Source organism: Botryllus schlosseri, chromosome 2, assembly GCF_051294905.1.
Source record: "Botryllus schlosseri isolate E-star chromosome 2, Bs_hap1, whole genome shotgun sequence".
Taxonomy (NCBI): domain Eukaryota; kingdom Metazoa; phylum Chordata; class Ascidiacea; order Stolidobranchia; family Styelidae; genus Botryllus; species Botryllus schlosseri.
In genome coordinates this window covers 35,376,812-35,388,220 of record NC_137237.1, presented here as the reverse complement: position 1 = coordinate 35,388,220, position 11,409 = coordinate 35,376,812, and the positions used below count along the sequence as shown (strand labels likewise).

Below are 11,409 nucleotides of genomic sequence, written 5' to 3'. Positions count from 1 at the left end.
TGACACCTTGTAAAGTTGTAATATGACGGGTAACATGCAAAAATGATTGTTAAGTGCCATCTGCACTGCAATTGGGGACTGGAGAGTAACCTAGTGATCTACCAAGGCATTTTCGTTGAGCAGTGTCTGTAGTTCACAAAATTAAAGGCGCCCAATATCATTCGCAGTGCATCATTTGCTCCCTGCCTTGAATCCACAGCTGAATGTCACCATATTATGAGATAGGATCTCCAGAATCTTCCACGTTGCTGTCATTGCAGTCTTCTATAGTCACATTCCTCCTTACGTATTTGTTTGGTGACTGATTTTCATGCCACCCCAGTAATTGTGCGAAACATTTACAATCAGCAACATACAGCGGGGCTTCCCTAAGGTAAAACCTTTAGCTACTCTGATTCTTCCAGCAAGTTCATGATCATAACGGAATATATCCCATTATCCTGATGACATTCAACATAGTAATAGGTCCATTTTGTGAAAATGTATTCCCAACGTTGGTATCAGTTGAAACAAGATAATATCCGATACCACTTTCGTGATAACTTTTCGCAACTTTCATCGTACTTGCAATTTGCAGTGAGAGATATCGATAATAAGTGTTACATCAATATTACCTTTATATCTGTGAGAAATATACACTCTAAATTTAGAAGTGTTGCTCAACCCGGAAAATTGAACACGATTTGTGATCCAAAATTGAACACTTAGAAGTGTTGCGAAGTGTTTAGATTTAAAGTGTTTACCTAAACAAGTGTTCAGTCTCAAAGTGGCTGGTTGAACTGTCACCGGAACGCAGGGCTCAAAATGAAATCGGATTTTATTGCTTCATTAATAAATGACACTTACAACACCCAACCTGGGTGAATATTGAATAAATACGTGCAAACATTCAAATTTCTAATAGCTGTTGTGACAGGGTTTTATAAAATCAATTCAGCAATTGAAACCGTTTCCGGAATAGTTCATGAAATCACCAACATTACAAATGATTCAGAGCAAACTCACTACAAATATCATGCAACTCACTCAATCATGGGAATGAAAACGATGCACTGGGATAGTGATAACAAGATATCATGTAGTGTCTTAACTTTTCGTGACAGGGGCATGGAGTCAAATTCATTGGTTATGTCCATTAGCAGAAAACACGATCAACGCAAATCATTACAACTTATGGAAAACGTATCACATTATGGTTTGTAAACTGCAAATTTTATTATTAACAAACAAAACAAATGTATCAGTACCACTACCACTACCAAGAAAACAAACCACAAGTATTTCCTAATTCCTAATGAAATTGGGCCCGCTAACCAGGCAACAAAAATATCCTAGTGCTTGCATTACAAGTATTTATATCAGGGTAATGCCAATCACTTTTAGTTTAAACAACAAGAATGGTATCTTCGATTCAATACAAATTTTGCAGATTTATAGAAAAGATTTTTGTTGTCTTTTACCACAGTGTGCTGCAGAAAAAATGAAATCTGGAAGTCATTACGACAGTGGTTCCCAACCCCTCCTTTATGATAGCAAAAAATATCACACACCCCTTATCGTCATATCTTAAAATAAAAAACAACCAGAATGCTAGAAATCCCAACGGGTGGATAGTTTGAGGGCATGGAAGTTAATGGCTGCTAATGAGATAATAGTCCATTATGAAATTATGTCTATACAAAGAGAAATAGCTATGAGATAGAGGTAAATCGCACCGCGTCAAAAAAATTCAGTTGACTGCAGTATCGCGCGCCCCTTCAAACGCTTTCACGCCCCCAGTTCGAGAACTCCTCCTTTAGGATATGATAACTCCAATGCATAGCAGCTCAAAATGTCAACAATCTTTCTGAATGCTCCATCTTCGCCGAAGCATTTTTATATTCTTGCGATCAGCTGCAACCAAGGCTTGATGAATCTTTACTTCGAGGCGTGCCATGGCGGCTCCGTCTTTTTATTGGTCGACTCCGAGTGGTGCTCCTTGAAAATATGATGAAATACCAAAGTTTTGAATATGCCAAGGAAAATTCTAATTTTTATGCAGAAATAAATAAAAATATTTCAGATAGGTAGGTTACAGAAGCACGGGAAAGGCGCTCGGCTACATGTGAAATCCTATCACTGAGTTAGAGTAAGACTAAAATTAGCAAAACGACTAATAAAAATATCTTTAATCAGGTCTGTATTTTTTTCTATTCGGCCATTTTGACATTTACATTAACATGGCAGGCATTGCCAGGCAACAGTGAAAATGCAGAAATGTAACTTTGAATGAAATTCATAGCAAAACGTAGCAGGTCTTTCTAAACTTGTATGGCCCATAAAACAAAAAGATTACCCGATTCAATGATACGACATGCCCTCGGAACTTGAACATATATTCGTTTGTCACTCCATTTGGCTTGAAGAAGAAGGCAGTTGACTTCATCAACCTCATTTTGCTGAAAATAAAATTGATTGCAAACAAGATCAGACAATAAATATAGCAAAATAAATTGTATTGATGGGGTTAGAATCGCTGTTTCTATGGGTTCAGATTTCCAGTATGATAATTGACATAGGATTTACATATAACTTTTAATCTAAGATTATATAGCTGCTTTGAATTTAGACGAGAAATATATCAGACAAAGGACACTTCGATCGTCTTTAGTGAAAAAACTTTGTTACATCTTATCGAAGGTGTTGAGAACTTTTCCTTCATTGCGGGAATTGTAACTGTTGACAATCATTTAAAATCCTTCATTCCTGATTAAATTTAATTAATGCAAATTGGAAATTGGAAATTCTCCTAATTTGATGTTCACCTAGTGCGTTATAGTTCAGTAAGCAATAGCTCAAATACAAGTTACACGAGCTCATTACGTTCAACTACACCTCTGTTCAATGCATACAGATGAAGCCTTTTTCAGCTCATATCGGCTCTACCAGATAGTTTGTGAGAAAAGTAGGACTGCAAAAAACCAGCACAAATGGTGATATATAAAATTAATAAATAGGCTTACATAATCATACGTTTCCATGGGTTCTTGAGACAAACGTATGTATCGCATAAGATGACTGCACCGGGAAAAAAAATCTGTTACGAGTGAGTCCTCACATCACTGTCAACATTGTCTGATAGCGCAGGCACAGTAGAACAAGATGGCTCTTTTCAAGAAGTTGACATCAGTTGGACGAATTTGAGGACCAATCCAAGACTATTGAATAGAAAATATTTGTTTCAAAAATTTGCAATAAAAGTGAACTAACTATTCCGTATTCACGCAGATATCAGACTAGATACAATTGTGCGTGACAGAAGTGTGTCTTTCATAGAATAATTAAATAATGGAATGGAAAGTTGCACGCGACGCTACCACCAATTTTACTCTGGCACAGGTAGCATACTTCCTGGATTATTATTCATTTTAGTGAATTTTACCCGCAAACATTCAGGAAAATCTTTATCACCAAGGTAACCGAGTGCAGCAGAATCAAATTCATTATCTAAGGATATACCAGTTTAATTACGAAACACTGCGATGCTTACCAGTATTTTAAACACCAAATGCATTTCAAAAAGGTGCCAATTGCAATACATACTACCTGCACATTAGGGCATTTTTCATATACTTTCCATCAGCCGCAACCCAGGCTTGATGAGTCCCTGATTCGTGGCGTGCCATGGAGGCTCCATCTTTTTACTGGTCAAATCCAAATGCTGCTCCTAGAAAATACGATAAATACCAAAGGAAAATTGTAAATTTTATGCAGAAGTAAATATAAATATTTCACACAGGTAGGTCACAGAAGCGCAAGAGAGGTGATGATCAGCCCCACAGATTGAGAACCACTGACCTAGCCCATTATAGTTCAGTAAGCAATAGTTAAAGTACACGTTACACGAGCTCATTACATTCAACTACATCTCTGTACAGTGTACACAGATGAAGCCTTTTTCAGCTCATATCGAATAGTCCGTAGGCTACTCTGCGAGATAGTTCGTGAGAAAAGTAGGACTGCAAAAACCAGCAAATTACATAATCAATGGTGTTATATAAAATGAATAAATAGGCTTACATAATCACATGTATCCATGCGTTCTTGAGACAAAGGTCTGTATCGCATAAGATAACTGTGCCGGCACAAAACCAGTTACGAACGACTCCTCACGTCACTGTCAACACTGTCTGATAGCGCAGGCACGGTAGACCCAGGGGGCTCTTTTCAAGGAGTCGACATCAGTTGGACAAATTTGAGGATCAATCCAAGACTATTGAAAAGAAAATATTTGTTTAATTCGAAATTCAAATGAAATATACTCAGTAATCACGCAGATATCATACTGGATACAGTTGTTGTTTTCTGCAATAAGTTGTGCATGACAGAAGGGTGTCTTTCATAGAATAATTAGGAAATGGAATGGAAAGTTGCACATGACGTTACCACCAATTTTACTCTGGCACAGGCAGTATACTTCCTGGATTGTTAACAATTTTAGTGAAATTTTATCAGCAAACATTCATAAAAATCTTTATCACGGTGATAACCGAATGCAACAGCATCAAATTCATTATCCAAGGATATACCAGTTCACTTACAAAACACCGTGATTCTTACCCGTATTCCATACAGCTAATACATTTCAAAAATGAGCCAATTTCAATACATATACATAATATATAATACATAAATTCAGTAAAGTCAAATTTGCGGATCGGGCAAAACAAATACTACCCCTTGTGATCCATGGTTTGTTGAAAAGATTGTTTTTTTGGCTGTGCTATTATAAGGGCGAATTTTTGGACCTAAAAAAGGGAAGATTTTGACTAAAAAATCCAAATTCACACATATTTTGACGATGAAAACTTAATTTTGACCCCATGTACCTAAATTAGGTGTTTCTCACATAATGTTATAATTTTACTACCGGTACTTATCTTTATTTGTGGCTGGAGCTGTCTGTTCTTACGAGATAGTTTGACCGGAAAAAAATCTTTTGGCATGAAAACTGACAAATATTTACATGAAAAAACCCTATTTTATTGAAATCTGGACCCGTGAAGAATTCCAGTATTAGTTACATCTCGTATTATGGTAGAAATAATTAAAACGTTGTTATAGTACAACGAAAGATACTTTCCTGAGACGTTTTCGGGTAGAAAGTGTCTGTCCTTACTAAGTAGCTTGGCAAGGATGAAAAAAGAACGTTCACAGCGGCAGTTGTTGGCTGGCAACACTGAAGTTGTACGTACACTGCACTCACTCTCTCTCTCTCTCATTACGACAAAGCTGTCAACATAGCAATTTTTCATCATACGGTTTCCAATAGAAAAAACAATGCCCACGCAGTCTTGCTTCAGTTAGGATAGTGCAGTAGGCTACGTTGAGCATTTGTTTCATTTGACAGTTTATGATTCACAATGAGCAGACGATGGTCCGTCTGCAACAGTAGGACTATAAAGTAGGCTACAAGATGTAAATTGTAAAATGATAAGTTCACCGACACTGCAATCATCTATGATACAAACGAAATGCAAGTTGCCAAAAAAAATTGATTTTATAAACAATTTCGGCACTTTTTGACCTAACGGTACAATTTTGACAAAATTTTGACCTATTTTTACATTTCAAAAAAATCGCCTTAGTTCAGTGGTTCTCAACCTTTTTCACCTCGCGGACCGGTAAAATTTCAAAAAATGTCTGGCGGACCGGTGAACTTTCAAAACTGAAATGAAGCCAAAATGTAGAGTATGCAACCGTTTTTTGTCCAATTTATGGTGCTGGAGAGTGACATTTAGAGGGTTTGGATCGTAATTAATTATCTTCATGATGGCATCTATGTTAGTTTATGGAAGTGAGTCTGCTGAGTTGAGGTTAAATTGCCTTGTCCAGAAAAACGTGCTGCTACCGCCGAAGAGTCGTTTACAGTCTTTCGCACCGAAGGCCGAGGTTTAACCGACCACGCCAACTCGAATACTATCCTTCACTTTGACAATATCGAGCGAAGAAGTGTTTCGGAGTCGAACCAAGAACCTTGTCGTGCTACCTTGCTCATTGCTCACTGCCACTGGACGCAGGCTACTCCGGCAACTACGAATACAATGCGTGCCGCAAGAAAACACCTTATGCAGCAGGCAGCAGCTATACCGGCCATCCGCAAATCCTGGCCGAAAATGCACTTCGTCAGCCCACCTCAAAAAACGTTGGTCAGCCCACAGGGCGATAAGCCGAACTTCCGGGGGCTTCGCCCCCGCCCAGACCCGACAGTTGAATGGATGCTTCACCAGTACTTGGGAGAACATTCATTCCATTCGGTGTAAGCAGAGAGTTTATGCAGCTTAATCGCGACAATAGCGAAGATTTTCATTCATGATTGAATCGGTTTTCTCACTGCCGCATTTTTGGCACACCTTTCGAAAGTCTCATATTAACCAAAACTTCATTGTGTGCTGGTACGTCTTGGCGCGGTAATGGATGACGCCAAAATGCCTATTTTTATAAATCATGCGTTTTCCACGGAGAAGGGCACCTAATAAGCAAGACAATTAGAGACACTAAATCGCGCAAAGCGCGAAAAGAAATTGAAAAATGTTGGAAAAAGTTTCAAAAAATACGCTATGATATATGTTCATTTGCAAAAGAATTTTGGGCCCTTTTCAAGCTCGGCCCCTCTCCAATTGGGCGGTTTGGGCTGCCCCATTTACAGTCCTGCACAAAATGAATGAATCGAAAACGAATGATCGCGCAAACTGCGCTGTTTAGCGATGAGTCAGCTCGTATCTGTTCTGTACTTGTCGCTCGCATGTCCTCAAATGACACATCTTGAACCTTAAGTCAAATCGAACAGGTTTCCAGGCCTAATTTTACCACCCGAAATTATGAATCAGTTTAAAATTTGATGTTTTATTTATTTTATCAATGGTCAAACCTTCACCATTGCATCTTGGAATTAAGGTATAAAATTGTAATATACCTGACGGACCGGCAGGAATGTCGTCGCGGACCGGCGGTTGAGAACCACTGCCTTAGTTAACACTTGGAAGAAACAGTAGTGTAAAATGTGTTGCAGTTGAAAAACAATCATTACCGTTGCATGACTGTCATACCGGTATTCAATTGCTGACATTGCAGTACTTGTCCACAATGGACAACATTATCGCCTACATAGGGATATTTCAGTGTGGATAGAGAGAACATCCCTTATCTATATATCAAAAAAGTTAGTTCGATAGCAGTTTCCCATCAGTACCATAGTACTGGACGTGGTCGCTGCCTGGTCTATTATCAGATTCGAAGCTCGATCATCAAGCAATAAGGTCAGACGAATCATATACTACAAAACATCTAAAGAACATTCATATGAATAATGGATATCAGTAGCCTGCTAAAACATCTAAAACTAACGACCTTACTGCAATGTCAAAACGAGCTCATTTTATGACTATTCTCACATTACATATATTCAATAACATTTACCGCATTTCCATACCTTACAGTAAATGGATGTTATGATCCTTTACGCCATCAATAAGCAGCAACTGCTTCAATATATCCATTCCTCCAAGTCTTTTCGTGTACCCTACTCTCTGCCTGAAGCCTGACAAACCACCAATTCAAATTCCAAACTGAAATCGAGCGCACTCTACCGTAACGAAGGTGGTGATCGCTCTGCGTCACAGGGACATATGTATATTTTATTGAAATAATACCCTTAAACGTTGGTTTGGTCAGTTTAACAATATTATTTTACATATACCATGATTTTATGTGATCCCCAAACGTAGCGATAGTTTATGAATGCGAAATTGATGATAAATTATCAAGTATAAATTTGCTTGAAAGTAAGCCGCAGTGGCAAAGTGTTACATGTAAACGGAGAAATACGCAGAAGCGTTGCGACGATAATGGCCCAATGCGTTTATAGGCCTAAAAAGTGTGTCTGTACGCAGAAAAAAGTGTTATGAAGTGTTCAATACGACCTTGCGGATTTAGAGTGTACATACAACAAGCAAGTTTCTGGATGGAAACAATAATAACTTATGCAATGTGTTACAATGATTTAATGACATTGCGACGAATTTTCGCTAGTAAGATCCGCTCACAGAGGCATACCAGCATCTAAGCCCTCTTTAAAGATTTCAACAATACATAAATCACTAAGGTAAGCTAATTTCACCCTGTAAAAACAAAATATTCCGAATTTCTGAACAGCCACACTAAATAACTACAACCGTCTGCTTTGCTCTGCTCGCATCAACTCAACTACGCTTCCTTCAATATTGATTGACGTAGTCAGTCATCCAGAACTCTTCTGAATTTTCGTCATGTAATGTTTGGTGTGATTGAAAAATGACTTTGATGTGATAAGAAAAATCAGCACCGCAATCAAGTTTCTGCTGCTGGTCTGTCTCAGACTCCAAATTCCAGATATCATGTATCAGCTTCAAAATTGGAAGTCACTCTCACTAGTCAATAGTCATTTAGTCAACTCCAAGGAGCGCCGATCGGTGCGTCAGTGATGCATCATGTATGTTTAGCGCAGTGCAGTTCCATCAACTGTTTCATGGCGATGCGGGACTTAATTTACTGAAACCTGTGATGTGATCGTCGATTTCAGTGGTGTTAGTGGTAGTTAGTTCGAACTGACTGGTCTTCCTTCGTCGTTTTAATATAATGGCGGAAGCACCGTCGACGTCAAGTGGGTTACCCACAAAGACGCAGAAAAAGAGTGACGTGTGGAAGGATTTCACTCTGATGCTGCATGATAATAACGGCCAGTATACTGGGTTTGCGAGATGTAAAAATTGCAATGTTCAGCTAAAGCATCACAAGTCGACAAGTGGTACGTCGCATCTTCGAAGACATAGCGAAGCGTGTAAGAAGAATTGATCGCAGTTGAAGAAAGTTCCTTTCTTTCTTCCAACAAAAAAGTATGCGAGAAATCGAAGAAGAAGGTGATCATGGGGAACACTGATCGCTGGGTGGGGAATACCGTATAAGTGCCGGTTTGCCGTGGTGTTGTGCAGAAGACGTTTTGCCATCCAGATTTACGGCGAAACGTAAGTTGGATGAGGAGGCTTCATCTTTGAAGCAGAAGCTGTCAGAGGAACTAAGAGTTGCTATCAAGTCTTATGGGCTGGCTGGCATCAACCCAGATATGTGGACCGATCTAAAGGGTCGCAGTTCTATTAGCTTGACTGTCCATTTTGTTGGAGAGAACTTCACTCTCAGAAGTGATGTTGCGACTGTTCGGCAATTCACGGATACTAAAAAAACTGGTCTGAATATCAGACAGGCTATCGAAAACATCGATTGGGATTCTTCGACAATGATTTTGAAAAACTACCTCTACCGATATGGATGTTTCGGAGACTGGACAAGATTCTGCGGGTTATCTCGGAGTCTGGGATTGAGATGCCCGGAGTCGGAGGGACTTTGCCTCAGAGACCAAAGTTGTCGGAGGGACTCGGAGTCTCGAAAAGCAGACTTCGCTCATCACTGTTACTCATACAATTCGACTTCTCAATTACCAACATAACCGCGCACGATAAGTAGGCTACATAAACTCTCGCTATCATGTTCTAAATATATCGTTATCAAACTATTTTTTATTTAAAATAACTCTTTATAACACTCAAATTCGCCTCTGTGAGCGATATAACGATATTTGTGATACAGCACAGTATTGTGACAAGTCATAGTGTTTGAGTCATAATCTTAATATGACGGTCGCTTCATATCCACGAGTCGAACTACATAGAGACTGTGGCGAATTCGACTACATCTAACATCCACCCATTTCCACATGTTCCACAAATCTCAATATTTAGAGTTGGAAATCATAAAATTAGCATATTGAGGAGAATGCTAATCGTCTGATTAAAATCAGAAGATCGTGGCAATCTACCGCGCTGGATTGAACATTTCACCAGACGACTCGAGACAATCATTACTCCAATTCCTATCAAACTTCATGCACCACGTTTTAATCAGTCGATCAGCATTCATCCGAATATCCTATCGTTATGCTCTCCGCTTGGGATGGTGTGGACCCCTGAAAGGTTCTGGTTAGGGTGAACGCGAACCTTTTTGAAAGGTTCTGTGTGAACGCGAACGTGAACCTATGACGTCGCGTGACGGCACATTGCTAATACCAACCCTACATTTCAGTGAAGGGATAGCCTATATTAATATACAAGATACCTAGCGACGATTCATGCCACATTATGCCACAATGCTGAAGTAGGCCTACATGTTGGCTTTATAAACACCACCAAATGAAGAAACTGGAGAAATCAAATGCTATAATAATCCAATAAAATCACTATCTTCTGTGACTTTGCCAACAATTTCGACGAGGACTTGCAAGAAAATATAAGCTAACGCCAATTACCTTATTTGAATAAGCATCATTCGCTGACTAGTGACTATCTACAATTCAAATGTAGTTTATTTCGTTCTTGATGTGGTGTGATTGCGGGTCAAGCTCACATGAAGAGAGTCACTAAATATTCACTAACAGAAAGCTGATTATTTGGAGCAAACATTTGTAACAAATCACGTAAAGTTTCCGAGATTGGCAAGGTATATGTATGATCCTTTACTGTTGATTTTTCATGCTGCCAGCGCCATGCCTTGGGTGGTCCGAAGGTATAATGACGTCAAAAAATGTAAATGTAAAATGTAGAGGTTCACAGTGAAGAACCTACCAAGATTTACTTTGTGAACGTGAACCTCTAAATTTGTGAGGTTCACATACAGAACACGAACGTGAACCTCACGGTCACACCATCCCTATTCTCCGCCATCAATGTTTTTACTACCAACGCTTCTTACACACAACGCACGCTGAAGTTATGACGTCACACATCTGTTTTTTTTTTTATCAGGCTCGTTTCAAAACTTTTTGATATAGCTACAACCATTCCTAAATTGTGTACGATTTTCAAGGTGCAATACCCCCACCAATACTGCACATGCCCTATTGAACTGAGACATTCCGTCAGGCAACTGTCACCCTAAACCTAAGAATTCTCTCTCGGTCTTCAGAGTATTAATATTCAGGTCAATATGAAGACATTGCACTGTGTACTTTATGAATAAATAGCAATATGAATATTTGAACACATATGTTCATTAGTTCTGCCTATTATTCCACGAATTATTTGTGTGCGATGGTATCAATTGAACAAGACATTGTGTGAAACGTGTCTTTCTCTGAGCTATTGTAGCACTGAATTAGTAAGGTTTTGTATTCGTTAGGCTAGCACGAGTTAAGGTTTATCATAATCCGCAAAGCGGCACTTCTCTTTAGTGATACTTTCTCATCCCTTTTACGTCAGGGGTGATTTCCAAATTGAGACATATGTATGGCTTATATCAAAGTATCAGCATTTGTCCAACTGATATCAACTTCTTGAAAAGAGC

The 11,409-nt window shown here is 38.9% G+C and overlaps 1 long non-coding RNA gene across 3 annotated transcripts; it reads right to left on the bottom strand.

Annotated features, from left to right (window-relative positions):
• Window positions 1-1,219: 1,219 nt before the first annotated feature.
• Window positions 1,220-6,386, bottom strand: LOC145458838 (uncharacterized). Of its 3 annotated transcripts, none has more exons than XR_013921206.1 (5): window positions 4,060-6,386; window positions 3,586-3,706; window positions 3,003-3,197; window positions 2,336-2,438; window positions 1,220-1,977 (listed from the first exon to the last, which is right to left on the bottom strand). It is a non-coding gene; the product is annotated as an uncharacterized LOC145458838 (long non-coding RNA). The 3 variants fall into 3 exon arrangements; XR_013921204.1 differs by having other exon boundaries at window positions 1,226-1,977; window positions 3,098-3,197; XR_013921205.1 differs by lacking the exons at window positions 3,586-3,706; window positions 4,060-6,386 and having other exon boundaries at window positions 1,225-1,977; window positions 3,098-3,501.
• Between the last annotated feature and the right edge of the window lie 5,023 nt (window positions 6,387-11,409).